The sequence below is a fragment of the Dama dama genome, chromosome 11 (assembly GCF_033118175.1).
Source record: "Dama dama isolate Ldn47 chromosome 11, ASM3311817v1, whole genome shotgun sequence".
In the NCBI taxonomy this organism is placed as follows: Eukaryota; Metazoa; Chordata; class Mammalia; order Artiodactyla; family Cervidae; genus Dama; species Dama dama.
This window is the reverse complement of record NC_083691.1, coordinates 74059134-74075190: the sequence shown is the minus strand read 5'-3', so window position 1 is coordinate 74075190 and position 16057 is coordinate 74059134.

Below are 16057 nucleotides of genomic sequence, written 5' to 3'. Positions count from 1 at the left end.
ATGAGATGGTTGGATGGCATCACTGACTCGATGGACATGAGTTTGATCAAGTTGGTGCTCCATGAGTCGGTGATGGACAGGGAAGCCTGGTGTGCTGCAGTCCATGGGATTGCAAAGAGTTGGACACGACTGAGCAATTGAACTGAAAATATTATTTAGTGTCAGAATGAGTGATGTAGGCAGCATAGCAGGAGTTAAGGAAAATAGGAGATGTGCTATAGATGTTAGGAAGTACTATTTCTAGTTCTCTAGTGGAAGCTGGTTCTCCTACAGGAGGCTTCTCTCGGTGCTGTGGACACAGCAAGAGGAATCCACGAGCACACTGCTGTCTATCTGACTCATGGCAACTTACTGGGCTGCTCTCTGGGGCTTGATCACCCAAAAGAAACAGCAGTTCAGCAACTGCATCCTTTCACAAGTTCACCAGTCACCAAATGCTGACATCCAGCCCAAAGGATTGCATTGAACCCTGTTTGGACACAGGATTAGGTTTAAATGAGAAGAGAGACAGTCAGCCAGAGGCTTGCAAAATGAGGAGGTGGAATTAAATGTCATCAGGTTTGGAGCAGGACACCAAATCTGGTACACTTAGATATTTTGATCACTTGACTTGGAGATTGTATATGTTGTGTTGAGCCAGGAGTGTTTTATCCAGCTTCTGGGGAATAACCCTGAAAGTTTGCTCCGTTGCTGAGCTCTGAATTCGTGCTTAGTGGGTGAAGGGCTGGTAAGTGGGTAAAGGGCTGACCTTCACAGGTCAGGATCTGGGTGTGTTAAACTGAGCAGCAGAGGATCATCAGAAAGCTTGCTTGCGCTGGATTAGCCCCTGATTTGCCACCGAGCTGTGGGACTAGAAACAGCCCCTCTGGATTTCACCTCTTCAGTAATTTAGTGGGGTTGGGTTGTTACAGATCTCAAAGGCCACACCTTGAAGGCCAGGCAGGTGCAGAATACAGAGACTGGAGGGTTAAGGTGAATGCCCCAACCTAAAAACATTGAGAAGTTTAAAACCCTATAGGCCGTGAAAATGTCTGCAGGTCTGATTTGGTCCTAGGACTGCCAGTTGGTACACTCTGGGTGGCCACTAATGTTTCTTGATTACATGAATAGTTTGTTTCATAGGTGCTGTGAAAGGGTATAAGCCTTGGTTGCACTTGATCTAAGCCAGCATCCAGAGAGCCACCCCGAGGTGGTACCCACCCTCCTTTCTCCTCAGAGGGCCATGTCAGTAATCTAGCTCATTCTCTAATCAGCAACAGAGCACTTTTCTGCTTTATTTTGTATTATTAGCTATGATCTTAGCACCCAAGTTTGTTGGGGCTTGAGAATATTCATTGATAACGCTCCTCCCTGAAACCTTCTGGTGGTCCTTTAACTTGAATCAGACATGGAGAGAAAAGGCCCAATGAATTCCAAGCAGAGAGAGTGGGGTGAGGATGTCAGGTTATCTGAGAAGGGAAAGGCAAGGTAGTCAGGCCAAAGTGGCACTTCCAAGCCTCTTTCAGCTCCATGAGCTTAAGTCTAGGTTTTACGGAGAGTGGGGTTAAGAAGATAAAGCAGGCTGTTTCCTTCAGAATTCACTATGACTGAAGTAACTTTCAGGATTGAAGCAAACCCAGACAGCAACCAGATCAAGGACAGGAATCCCCAGAAGGATGGATGCAAGGAAGAAATGGACCTGTTGTGTTTGAGTGCAATGAAGGGAGTGTGGGGGCGAATTAATAATAGCTAATATTAATGATAGGAAAACAATTGAGAAGAAAGGGTAACTCCAGAAATACCAAAACTATCATGACAGTACACTGCCTACCTTAACTGAATTTACATCATTTAGTTATAATAAGTTAAACACCAATAAGTGATTTAAGGAAAAATTGTTTTAAAAAACCTATGTTTGGAACAAAGGGTGTTAAGAGAATAAATCTACCACTCTATCTGTAAGATAATGTCTAAAATTGGAAAATAAAGAAATAGCAGAATAAGCATGTTCAAAAACATGGAGATAAATGCTGGAGGATTCTAAGAGAGCTGAAAATGACCAGGGTAGCTTTGAGGGGGAGGGATTCTCATTTTTTATTACAAACCTCATGATGTTACAGTTTGATTTTTTTAAAACTGTATTTATTGCTTCAATAGGAAAATGAACACAGAAAAAGAAAACTGCCTAAAAGTGTATTTAAATTACGATACCATTCAATTCGTATGTTGACTTCTTAAGAAAAACCCAATAAACACAATCTCATACTTTTGCCCTAGGTAAATTGCTTTATAATGTAAGGTTGACAGGGAAATCTGTCTTATCTTACATCAAGAACTATCTAATATTATAAAATACCTTCAAGCACTCTTACAATTGTGACTAAAGAGAGTTTACTATTGAAAAAAAAACACCTAGGCCTGGGGAGGCAGAGGGGAAAATGGGCAGTGACTGATTATGGGCACAGGGTTTCTTTGGGGGATGATAAAAATGTTCTAAGATGAGATCATGGTGATAATAAAAACACTATAAATACACTGAATTGTATACTTTAGGCAAGCTATGTAGTATGTATGTTTTTTCTCAAAGCTGGCAAGAAATAATAGCTTAAGTAAGACGTGATAATAGCTGTGTGTCTGGCTTACTCAGTTTGCTCTGTTTACCCTCAACAAAGTATTAGGTAAATACTATTATTCCATTTTAGAGACAAGGAAGCGGGGGTGTAGGGAAGACAAGTGACTTGCCAAAGATCATCAAACATGAGTAGATTAGGATACAAATTTTTCTTTCATGTAAAGAAAGTCTGGAGGGAGAAAGACTAGGTAAGTTGGCTCCACAAGCATCAGGGACCCTGATTCTTCAAGTTTGTCTCTCCACTGTGCTCAAATTCTCTTCCCAAGACCCCCTCATGGCCCAAAGTGACTGCTGGGGCTCTAGTCAATGCACCCACATTTGTCAGCAGGAAGGAGAACTGTGTGAGGATGCTCTTCCTTGCTTTAAGGAATCCTGGATTGTTATACAGATTGCTTCCACTTACATCTTGGCTAGATTGAGTCATGTGTCCACACTTCTCTGAGAAAGCCAGGAAATGGAGTCTTTTGGCTGTCCTCCCTACTTCATAAGGGCACTTGGACCAAACTCATTTTGAAAAGTGTGTTTTGGGAATGGCAAGGGATTTTTAATTTAGTGCTTTGGGATGATGATATTTCCTCTGCCCACCATCTTCAAAGCCCCACCTTGTCTAAATGTTAATTTAATACTACTAATGGGCTTCCCAGGGGGTGTTAGTGGTAAAAAAACCCACCTGCCAATGCAAGGGATGCAAGAGACACAAGTTTGATCCCTGGTCAGGAAGATCCTCTGGAGGAGGGCATGGCAACCCACTCCTATTAATATTTGATTTATTTCTTCTCAAAGCATATCTTGGCTTCTGTTCTTTCTCTTTCCTGAGTAATAGCTTCTTTGGACTCCACTCTGTTCTGTAATCCTGTTTCCACTTGAATCCAACTAAGCTAAAAACTCAGGACCTCGTCTGTCTTGCCCACAGTTCTCAGAACAGCAGGCATAGCGTCTTAGGAAAGACTTGTGCACAGAATGTGATCTCCCTGGAGACATGGGTCATGACCCATGGAGCAGGGACTGTAATGGGGCCCAGTGTGGTTGCTTCCCTCTGCGTCATTGTGAAGGCCACTTGAACACTGGCACGGATGGAACAAGATGATCCTCCACAGGAGGCGGGGGGCACTGACCTCATGGCTGGTTGGTGGCAGAGCTGGCCTGGAGGGTGAGCCTCCTGACTGTCCGGCACCTCTGACATAGAGCTTCTCAATCAGACATTTTCAGACAGCCACTTTGCACAGGGTCAGTAAGTACAATGGAAATGGATGATAAATTTTTATGTATTCAGAAATTTTTTCTCTTCTCCCCTCCTCTTGGGATTGACTAACTCATTGGAAATAATGAACCTGAACTGATTTTTGAGCACCAGATCTAAGTGGTGATTACTGTACTTGGACCTTGTTTGCAGACTTTTCAGAGACTGTAATACTTACTAAGACAATCCTTTTCTCTCCTCTCTCCCAGTTTTTCCCTTGGTGTAAGAACTGACAAGCCAGAAAAGTGAGCTGGAGAAAAAGATAGTTTCAATTTTCTAGGAGTTGTGTCCTCTTTCTGAAGGACAGTGCTGGAAATGCCACCTTCTTCCCTTTGGGGAAGTGATCGTGCTTCAAGGACAGTCACTGGCGGACAGGTTCCAGGGGCAACAAGGCCAGTTCAGGACCTGCAGTCATGGGCCGGGTCACCTCTGAAGGTGTCTTGAGGCCATTTCTGCTTTCTTCAGACTTCCCACAGTAGATTTTGTGGCTCTCTTAATGACACTGTCTTTCAGATCACTTGGAATCAATCCACAGGTACCTCTTGTTTCCTCCAAATGAATCCTCGACTCATTTGTTCTTAGCTGGCTTCACAGGGTTTAATGGAGACCCTTTTTCCAAGTCTCATGGGTTGGAGAGCAATTCTATCTACCTAGTGAGGGACATGGAGGCCTCATAATCTCCCCTAGAGCTAGTCCCAGGGTGACTCCGGCCTAGATTCTGTGGTCACCAGAGGTCACAGGTGACAGCTCAGAGGGTACCATCCCCTAGGAGACCCGGGGACTCTTACTAGGTTGAAGATGTTCTCTTGTATTGATGCACCCACCTGGGTTCTGGCAGCACAACAGCCAAGTAAGAAAAGGCCCAACCTCCTTGGCCTGCAGCTGAGTTGCTTCTTCTACACATGGAGCTCTGTTACCCTCTCTGGTTCCTTCCTGGAGCTTCCAGATCCCTGCCATCCTGGCCCCATGTTCTCCCCCATAGTCCAGGAAGACTAAGGGCCAAGTTCCTGGAGCACCTTCACCACTTTCAATAGTCTGATGTCAATTCTTCCTTACCCACAAGCATCTTGATCATTTAATATTGTGAAGCCCCGCTGTTTCCTGATCTTGGCTTCCCAAGGGCTGGCCTCCTCCTGCCCTTGACCCTTTTCCTGCCTTTGGCCAGCCCACACTTAAGCTACTCACCAACTCCTGCACAGGTGGAGGCTTAGGCTCTGGGAAGGGTTGCTTTGCCAAGAGAAATTCATTTCATGTAGCTGGGACTGTCCTTGGATAATCAGGACTGCGAGGATCTTTAGACAACTCTGTCAAGTTCAAGCACCTGAGAAAATTAAGGCCACACGGGTGGTATGGAGTGGAATTGCCAGGAATGGACGTGTTAATAAACTACCTGTGTGTCCCCATCCCCGGGTGCTGGAGGAGGCTGGGCTGGATGTCCTCCAGTGAGTCTTCTGCAGACTAATCCACTTCAATGGTGAGATGATACCTGATACGTGTTCACCATCCTCTCCACATCTTTCTTGGCAAAGCCCCTCCATGCACTTCTGAAGGGGCTGCAGGTCACAGGGCCCATTGTCCTCGTCAGAGCGGTGGGCAAATGAGCCAAGCTTCTCACTGGAGTTTACACACATGAGCAGCTCTCCCTCCTTCAAGATTTTACATTGGGGTGTTGCTCACCTGGAACTGTTTACAGGCATGCCCCTCCCCTCCCTTCATCTTCCCTTGCCCACCCAGCCATCATCACGTGGAGCCCAGCAGTAGCGGGAAAATTTGAGTCAACAGGAGAGCTCCTAGAGAGTGGTGGGGGAAAGGTGCAAAACCAGGCTGACCATGTTGTTACCAGAGTCCCTGGCCTCCCTCCTCCCTGGAGGCCATCTCCACCCTTGGGCTCTGCGTCACCAAGCCGACCAATTCCCTTTGGCTAAGTTACTTTGAGTGCAGTTTCTGTTGCTTGTGACCAAAGGGTCCCTGGGTGATTCATGCACAGATTTCGTTCTGAGCCAGAATGAAAACCCATGACAACCAACTCCTAATGGGCCTCAAAAGAGACTTAGGAGACTTGTGGTTCTCTGAATTATTCAGGCATCCACTATTTAAGGCAGCTCTGACCTGAGATGTTTTGCAGCATCCTGAAGAATGTAAATACGGCATTGCGTATGTGGATTTGAATAAAGTGGGGTTAGACCAGTAACACATGACTGCACCTCCTTCCCAGGCTGTAACTTCTGAGGAACAGTCGTTTCCCCACTCTTGTATCTGCACAGTATCCAGCACACGCCGCAACGGGGCACTTATTTAGAATGAAACGTATTCATGCAAACATCTCTGCTCTGCCTCTGGACCTCAGAATCTTAACCTCACCTTCCACATCTGTAAATTGAGGGTAATAATAAGAGAGTTTAGCTAATGTACCTATCTACTAATAATCAGAACGTTTTTGCTTTCAGATAAGAGAAAGTCGGCCTATACCAGCTTATAAAAACAGAGTCACCTGAGGTTGGAGCTGCTGGAAGCTGGAGCGGTGCCGGCTGGCCACCCTCCCTCCCTCCCTCCTCCCTGCCTGTTTGGGTGTTGATTTCGTCCTCAGGTTCCTTCATGTGACAGGAGGACCCTGCCACCAACAAATAGTAAGAGGGCCATTTCCTTGCATCTCTCAGTCCAGAGTAACAAGGGCCTCTGTCTTTCGGGTCCCCATGTAAAGTCCCAGGAAGGATTCCACTCACTTTGATTGAGGCAAAGTCTATCAGGGCAGCCCCCCAGAACCATGCAACACGGAGGAGGGGTTTTCTAGAGGAAATGGGGGGGCAGTACCCTGATGCAAGGAAGTGAGGAAGGGATGCTGGGCTGAGGAAAGTGGCATGTGTCCACCTCTTTACGGAGACTTGTGTGATCAAAAGAGGCATGGCTTGGGAGACCATCATATGGAGTGAAGTAAGTCAGAAAGAGAAAAATATATTAACTCATGTATATGGAATCTGAAAAAATTGGTATAGACAATCTTATTAACAAAGCAGAAATAGACACAGAGAGCCAGTGTAGGGATACCAAGGGGGCAAGGGCGGGGGGAGTGAACTGGGAGATTGGGATTGACATATATGCATTATTGATCCTAAGTATATAGTAGATAACTAGAGAGAACAGACTGTATAGCTCAGGGAACTGGACTCAATGCTCTGTGGTGACCTAAATAGGAAAGAAATCCAAAAAAAGGGGGAAGAATATATGTGCACACAACTGATTCACTTTGCTAGACAGGAGAAACTAACACAACATTGTAACACAGCTATATTCCAGTTTAAAAAGACACGGCACAGCCTCTGGCTCCTAGCAAGGCCTCAGTAAGAGTCAGCTGCTGCTAGAGTGTCCGCGGAGTGGGGAGGGAGGGAGAGCAGGAGAAAGCGGGCGGAACAGCGAGGTGGCGACTGCGCACTGCACGGGGGCGGCCAGCCCGTGGCTGAAGGGGCAACATTGCAGCCTTCACCAGTCACCCCGGTCTGGCCTTTTATCCGCTCAGAGAGGCGCCTGGTACCCTCAGAGGCCCGTGAGTGAGCCTTGGCCTCTGAGGAGGGGATCTGTGTGCTGAGACAGAACTGAAATCCCTGAACTCAGGATGGCCAGAGTTGGGAAAAACAATTCTCAAGTCTGGTAAATGATGCTGCATGGACCATGAAAGGAGGAAAGGTTTCAGAAAATCATTTTCGAGGACCAAGAAGCCACTGAGCCTGGCTTGGTTTCCAAGTGGAAGTCAGCCTAAGAGAAGGCACTAAACAGTACTCTGTTGACCTCAGCTTGGGTGTCTGGGGGGCCCTGTGCCTCCTGTCCTAGGCCGCGGGGACCCTGCTGAGTGCGTCCTGCAAAGACGAGGGTGGGGGAAGGGAACAAAGACCAGTGAGCACCTGGCGTGCGCCACGCACTCTGCACATGTCATCTCATTTAACTGCAGCAAACGTGTAACAGACACGGAAGTGGAGGCTTGGGGAAGGGACGTCAGTTGTCCAAGCACTGAGCTCACAAGTGATGGTTGTCACCATACCTCCTGGCCCGTGAGCCCGCTCACGGAGAGGACAGCACCGCCACCAGCAAGCCGGCAGACAGAGGTTGGTGAGGCCCATGCTTTCGCGACTTACCCGCTAGTAAATACAGATTCGGAGAGTTGGAGGGCCTTGCTCAAACTCGCAGGACTGGTAAGTGGCAAAGCTGGGTCTTCTGTCTTTAAAATCTGCAACACCAAACAAGCCCGCTGGCCACGTTGGCAGCATTTACTCAGCGATGTCTGCAGGAATTTTAAAAAAGTATTTATGTATTTATTTATTTGGCTGCGCTGGGTCCTCTTTGTGGCCCTTGGGATCCTCCATCTTCCTTTCAGTATTCAGACTCTTAGTTGCTGCGTGTGGGAATCTAGTTCCCTGACCAGGGAACAAAACCCGGCACCCTGCCTTGGGAGCAAGGAGTCTTAACCACTGGACCACCAGGGAAGTCCCCTTTGCAGGAATTTTCCAGTCAAACTTCTGGTGGGTAGTGGCCTGCAGAGATTATGGGGTGTTTCATTCATCATGCTGACGGGTCCTTGTTTCTCACTGCGGCAACAAAATTTTTAAGATTTTCCTCTTTCATCAGCTGAGAAATACAGCCCCACACTGTTTATCTGTCACTTTCGTAGGGAAATACTTTCCCCCTAATTCTTCCAGGGGTTGACTTAAGTCTGGACAGAACTCAGGTGGTGGGGAGAGGTTTTTAAGAAGGTGGAGGCTGGCTGCTGATGCTGCAAAGCCCTCACTTAATGGACTCTCGGGCAGACTGTTGTGTAGGGAATGCCTGGCCCAAGGCAGCTGTCTTTAATGTATCCATCATCTCCTCGTTTAGCCTATTTTGTTGGTTTCAAAATCCCTCATGGACAGTCCAATTAAAAACTTGGAAGGAATTTGGACTCTATACATTGTCCTCAGTGGAGCAACTGAGAGCTGAACACAGTAAAATGAAAGCTGAGACAAAGCCAGAGCCAGGTTAGGATAATGAGAATCTGAGGCGTCTTCCTTGGGGAGGAGGAAAGAAATGTCCTGGTGGTCTCCAAACATTAGAGAAAGAGAAATGTTTTATCAAATCAGGCGTAATCCTGGCAGTTGCCTTCTATGGGAGCTTGAAAAGAGGTCTGGGAGTGTTTAATTTCCCAACACTTTCTCTGTCCTTCCCTGAAGACACTTTTCACTTTCTGCCAAGTTATTTATATCCTGGTCGTAATATTTAATTTTCACTTCTAGATTGTATATTACCGTATCGACTTCAGTGGACAACTCACAGTGGCTTGTACTTAGAAGGTGTTCAGAAAATGATGTTATATAGATTCGTGGATGGGTAGATGATGGGTGGATGGATGAGTAGATGAATAGATGGATGGGTAGATGGATAGGTAGATGGGTGGAGCAGTGGATAGCTGCATCAGTGGATAAGTGGTTGGATGGATGGCCTCTTATAGTTACAGGTTGAAATAGGAAAAGTAAGATTTGTGGATTGATAAAGGGAGGTAAGAAGGGAACTGAGTATCTGTGCTAAATACTGTGCTAAAATTGGCACTTTATAGTATCATTTCACACCAGTGCAGTAAGGTAGGTTTGTTTTTCTATTTCAAGATGTTGAAACTGATGCTAAGAGAGGTTAAGAAATTCACTTAATGTGAACCTCATCTAGGTCAGTCTGAATAGAAAATGACACCGCACTCGAAAGTCAACCCATTACCAAGTAGACACCAACAGCTGACTTCTGTGATGTTTCCTCAGAGTACTGACTCAGAAAACATGAGGATGTGGCTTAAAGTGGAGTAGGCCCGGCTTGACCGAGGGTCTGCAGTGGGGGCTGAGGGAAGAGCTGCCCCCTCCCACCCGAAGGCCTGGGTGTCACATTGCATCAGCCTCAGAAGACTGTGTCCCTCCTTGGTTGGAGAGGAGTCTGAGGATAGGTGTGGCCTTGACAGGCATGTCCTGGAATGCTGTTTGCTGAAAAGGGGGGGGCCTAGGCCACCTGACCCTGCCTAGCTTGTTCCTTCTCCCCTCCCATGTCCTCCAGCCCTGCCTTCCCCCAGGCAGCAGGCCACCCCCTTCTCAGTATTTATTCCAGGGTGTAAAAGCAGAGAGCAGGTGTTGAGTGAATGGACAAATCTCAGAGGAGGAGCCAGACGAGGTCTCCTTGCAGGAGCTGAGGGCTTCCTGGGAACAGCCCCAAGCCAGGGCTCGCTGGTGTCAGAGGAGCAGACGTCAGAGGAGTTGAGCCAGCAGGGAGCAAGTGGGCAGAGGGGCTAGGGAGCCCAGACTGGATTTGGTTCTGGAGACTGATCGGTGGTGATGGCCCAGCATGACTGTGGTTTGGCTCGGAAGCCTGCTTCACCTTGGCTGTGGGCCTGTCCTCCCAGAAGCCTGGTCGGCCACCAAAAAGAACACGTCAATCCCCTTGGGTCCCTGTTAGAGGAAGAGAGGGTCTGTGGGGCTGGGATCTGGAGCTGATTCTCCTGGGAGGGGCATGAAGCCAAGCCCAGCTGTGCTTCCATGCACTTCTGTTCTATTTATTTAGTATTTTATTTTTGGCTCTGCTGGGTCTTCGTTGCTGCACAGGTTTTTCTCTAGTTGTGGTGAGCAGGGGCTGCTCGTCGAGCACGGGTTCTAGGGCGCGCGGGCCTCAGTAGTTGCAGCTCCCGGGCTCTGAGCACAGGCTCAGTGGTTGTGGCACATGGGCTTAATTGTTCTGTGGCATGTGGGATCTTCCATCAGGAATGGAATCTGTGTCCCCGGCGTTGGCAGGTAGATTCTTTACCACTGAACCACCAGGGAAGCCCTCCCAAGCTCCTCTTTCCCTTTTGGCCACTGGCCTCTGCTGACATGACTCAGGCAGGAGAGGCTGCTTTCCAGTGAAGAATGGGGCCTGGATGCAGGTGTATGCAGTAAAGGGTGAACTCAGCAGGCTGGGGTGCTCACAACTGCACTTTCCAAAGGCTTGACCCTTGAGCTGCTCCTGGGAGATAACCTCTGAGCCCTGGGAAGATCCTGCTCGATAGCAGTGTCTTTGTTCACCTGGGAGCTTAAGCCATGCTGCATAGTTTAACCTAATAATGTGGTTCAAAGTGATCACCTGGGCCCTGAGCAGTGCCGTGTTGGTTTGCTCTCTGAAGAGACTGAAGACTGAGTAGCTAAGGTCCGTCTGTGGGTGCTCCCTGCCTGCGTGGCTGACCCCCATGAACACCCTGGACACCAAAGCTTGAGTGAGTTGCGCTTGTTGGCAATACTTTACATGTTGTCACACGTCGTTACTGGGAGAATTAAGTGCTGTTTCTGTGGTTCTGCTGGGAGAGGATGCCTGGGTGCTTGTACCTGGTTCTTCCTGGACTCCGTTCTATGTGCTTTTGTCCTTTACTGATTTATTTATTGATTTGGCTGCACTGGGTCTTAGTTGCAGCACGCAGGATCTTTAGTTGCGGCATGTGGGATCTAGTTCCCTGACCAGAGATCAAACTGGGGTCCCTTGCATTGGGAGCACAGAGTCTTAATCCTTTGCTGATTGTAATATGTAATATGTATTCTTTCACTGTAGTAAACCACAACTATGAGTATAGTAGCTTGTTTGAGTTCTCTAAGGGTGGTTTGGGGGACCCCTGACAAAAGGTGCCTGGGCCTGAGCCTCATGTTTGTTTCAAAGATCCTGCAATAGGCAATCTTGCCAACTTTCAGCATCAGGAATCTGGGAGTGGGGGGGAAGTATTGTTTTTTCTTCAAGTGGCACCATTGGTGAAACTGGAGAAGAGATGCCTGAAATCTCAACCCAGAGGCAGCTGCTGATTTGCTTGGGGGTTGCAGGTTTTCTTGAATGTCTCAGGTGGGGTGCTGGTCACTTCATTCTCTGGGAGCAGCAGGTAAGCACTGGTGGGGCTGGGCCCTGACTCGCCCCTGGGGCAGATGGGGGTGGGGATTGATGATGGCGACGTGGGGAGTAAAGAGACTTTATACTTAACAGTTGTGCTATTTCCAAGCTTTGCCTCATTTTTATTCTTGCAAAAAACGTATGGGATATGAGCTAACATTTTATTGATTGATTGGTTTTTGACTGTGCTGGGTAGGTCTTTGTTGCTGCACAGGCTTTTCTCTAGTTGCGGCGAGCAGGGGCTACTCTTTATTTGTGGTGCACAGGCTTCTCATCGCAGTGACTTCTCTTGTTGCAGAGCATGGGCTCCAGCACATATGGGCTACAGTAATTGCAGCACATGGGCTCAGCAGTTGTGGCTCCTGGTTTCTAGAGCACAGGCTCAGTAGTGGTGGTACACAGGCTTACTTGCTCTGCGGCATGTGGGATCTTCCCAGACCAGGGATCACACTCGTGTCTCCTGCATTGGCAGGTGGATTCTTTACCACTGAGCCACCAGGGAAGCCCTATTTTGATTCTTTGACCAATGAAAAGAGAAATTCCTTGTTAGGGAGAATAGGGTGGGGCTGGGGGGCTGGGGAGGGGCAGACCTTCCAAGTTTCTGGAACAGAGATGCTCCCTGGCTCTCCAGCCAGGAGAAATCTCCCTCTCACCACCCTCTTACCCCAAGCTCTGGATGCTCAGGAGAGAATCTGGGGAAGTTGGAACATGGAAGAGGGAGACAGATTGAGAGATTCCTGGGAATGTTGGGGTGTTTGGTTAATAGAATTAGAAGCCGGGCTGGCAGAGACCCTGTCACATAAACATTCAGTCAACACAGGAGACTGAGCATTTGTTAGAAATAAAACAAGGGATGGCTGGGAATTTGTTTTTAAAGGGAAGGAGTATTAGGGCTTCTATTCAGCTTCTGTTCTCTGCAGCTTGAGTCAACAAAGTTCATCCCTGATGCTCTCCAATGGCCTTTCCATGGCCTTAGTCTGTTTGGTAGAGCGTGCATCACCTTCTACGAGGAGCCAGGGCCTTCCCTTCCCTCTGCTTCTTCAGAATCTGGTCTCCGAGACAGGCACCACTCTCAGTCATCTACACTTTACTGTGAAAGGTTACTGCACTCACTCTGCCAGAGATGTATGCAAAGACTGAACTTTCCTATGAAAGTGGCTATCACTGTAAAAGACTCCCTCAAGGAGCAAGGAAGGATTTAATTTGAGGTAAAAAGACTGCTAGTGTTAGTCGCTCAGTCGTGTCTGGCTCTTTGCAACCCTGTGGACTGTAGCCCGCAAGGCTCCTCTGTCCATGGGATTTCCCAGGCAAGACTACTGGAGAGGGTTGCCATTTCCTTCTGCAGGGGATCTTCCTGACCCAGGGGTTGAACCCAGCTCTCTGCACTGCAGGCAGATTTTTACTGCTTGAGCCACCAGGGAAGACTTTTTCAGTTGCAGGGTCAGGTAACCTAACTTCAGCCCACAGGCAATGGCAGAAGTGATGGGCTCACAGGGGTGAAGAAAGATCTAGAGGAAGAACTGTAGGCACCAGGCCTCGGGGAGCACACTGGCCTCAGGCAGGCAACTCGGTCCGCCTCCGCTTCCTTGGCACAGGGGCCTCCCTTCCCCTCCTGTAGGCAGACCCTCCACATGGCCGAAGAAGGGGTTGATCACTGGCTGACAGGCCCTTGCATCTAACCCACCCACCTTGTAGCAGGCTGTCCTGTACTGCAGAGTCTAGAAGCTGAAAACGGCACGTCCCCGACTCTCCTGCAGCTACCAGTCTGGATAAGGCATGTTAGATGCACTTGTACAGATTTGAGAGGCAGATTGGAGGTGGGGCCCATGCTTCTGCTGTTTTCTGCCTGCAAGTGAGTGTGGTTAATTCAGCTGCAGAGCTGAAGTTTCCATTCCATTTAATTTAAGTTCTTACAGTTAAAGAGTTGTGTGTGGCTGATGGCTACTGCATTGGCCATCACAGCTGTAAAGATGAGGCCAGACCAACAGGATGACCCGGAGCTCATGGAGGTTCTCACAGGGTTAGGGGTGTGTTGAGCCTGCAACTTTCAGCAGGAAGCCGGTCCATCCTCAGTGGGGCACAGTTCCTTGTTTCCTGCATCCAGATGGCTGGTCCCACTCAGCCCAGTCCATGGACAAAGAACTGGGACAAACTGTCCAAGCTGGGTCGGGGAAATAGCCGAGGTTTGCTAAGGATGGTTCTTGATAGGAATCCCTGTGGCACTTTGACATTTCTCCTCCTGAACCTCGGAGTTACAGGTTGAAAGCTAGCCCCTCATTTTGCTGACAATGAAAAGGAACCATAGGAAGGTGGGGAAGTCTGTTCACCACAGGCCAGAGAGACAGAAACCAGAGAGGCAGAAGTGAGCTCTCACACCAGGCATTCGTTGCCTTATGGTTACACCTTTCTTTAGTGATTCCACCAACATCTCTTCTGTGAATGTTTCTCTCAAAGTGGAATTGGAAAGAGCCACAAATGTACTTTGCCCAAACTCCACTTCTTACAGTCAAGAAAGCTCTGTGCTGGCTCTAGGCCCAGGGGACTGCACACAGGTCCCTTTCCTGTCTTCCTACACATGGTTCCTTCTGACTGCGACACCTCTACCTCTCAGCAGCCAGATCATTGGGCCCCTCTTGTGCTCAGCTTGGACAGCCTGCATCTGAGAGGCTCCTCCGACTGCCTGGTGGGCTGGCTGTCTCTCTGTGGGCGCGCCTGGCAGCCCAGACGGCCCACGGACGTGGAATGCTCATTCTGCAGAGCTGCCAGGCCCTCTTTGCTGCCGGCCTCCCACAGCCTGGAGTAAGGGCTGTGCTGTCTTTCTCACCCTGTCTCTTCCGGCCCTAGCATGGCAAGAAGTTGCTGGTCGCAAACTAAACAAATGACCTATCCCCTCCGATCTGGGGCCAAAACGGGAAAAGTACCAAACTCCCAGGGTTGGTAGGAGATTGAGATAAACATACAAATCCCTTGTCCAAGAGCCTGGCTTGGCAAATATAAGTTCTTTTTTTATTATCTTCTCATCAGGCTTCCCTGGTAGCTCAGCTGATAAAGAATCCACTTGCAATGTAGGAGATCTGGGTTTGATCCCTGTGTTGCGAAGATCCCCTAGAGAAGGGAACAGCTACCCACTCCAGTATTCTGGCCTGGAGAATTCCATGGACTGTATAGTCCATGGGGTCACAAAGAGTCTGACATGACTAAGCGCCTCTCACTTTTCATCAGGAAAACAGAAAGGTAACTCACCCTAGAAGGGAAGTGTTGGCAATCCATCCGGGATGGCTGGGTGGAAATCTATTGATCAAATGTCATAGGAATCTTAGGCCTTAGAGCTTGAAAGGAAGGTGAGGACCACTTCATGCAGCTGCAACACTGACCTGAGCTGATTATACAGCTGGGGAAAGAGGCCCAAAGACAGAAGGAGGCTGATGGGTGACCATAGGGCAGGCTCCTCCACTGCAACAGCTAGCTGGTAGGTCTCTGCTGGAAGCAGGGGAATGGGAAGGCCTTTTTCCAGAAACACCAAAGGCTACAGTTTTGCAAAGTCGGGTATGATTCCTAGGCAGATCAGGAAGTCAATTTAATAGCATTAAAACAAAACAAACCAGAATGGAAAATAGTATACTGTGTATCATTGCAGCTATACGGAAACTTTGGGGTTTGAGGGAGCCAGGGAGTGATTTTGTAGATTGAGGCGGGCAGGGCCTGTACTTGAGTGACCTATCAATTGCATCTCATATCTAGAGCAAACTGAAGCATAAAGATAACCTGGCGAGGAGGCTGAGGAGGAGAGAGGAAGCCTCAGTGGAATTGGAGATGGTGATTAAAGAGGGGTCAAAAAGGAGAGGTTGCAAAGGCATCATGGGCAGAAGAAATCATTTGGTTGCAGCCTTCACTCCAGTATTCTTGCCTGGAGAATCCCATGGATGGAGGAGCCTGGCAGGCTACGCTCCATGGGATTGCAAAAAGTTGGACATGAGTGAGCAACTAATGCACTTTCTGTCCTAGTTGGCACCACAGAGGGCCTGCTGCAGAAGCCATAGGAGCTCCTTGGTCTCTTATCATGAAATGCTTCTATAACAGTGATATTGTATATGTGGAGCATTTACACTTTTCAGCGTTCCAAGCCTCCTAGGAGGTGTGGGGAAGGGTGAGATCATTATCCCATTTTGCAGATGGGGAGACTGAGGATCTGAGAAAGCTGACTGCCAGGTGCAGAATGAGAATCCAGTCTTCCTAGCTTCTGAATAGGTGGCCTTTCCACCACACCACAATGTGAGCACTCTGTGTTTAGACAAGGTTTAGGG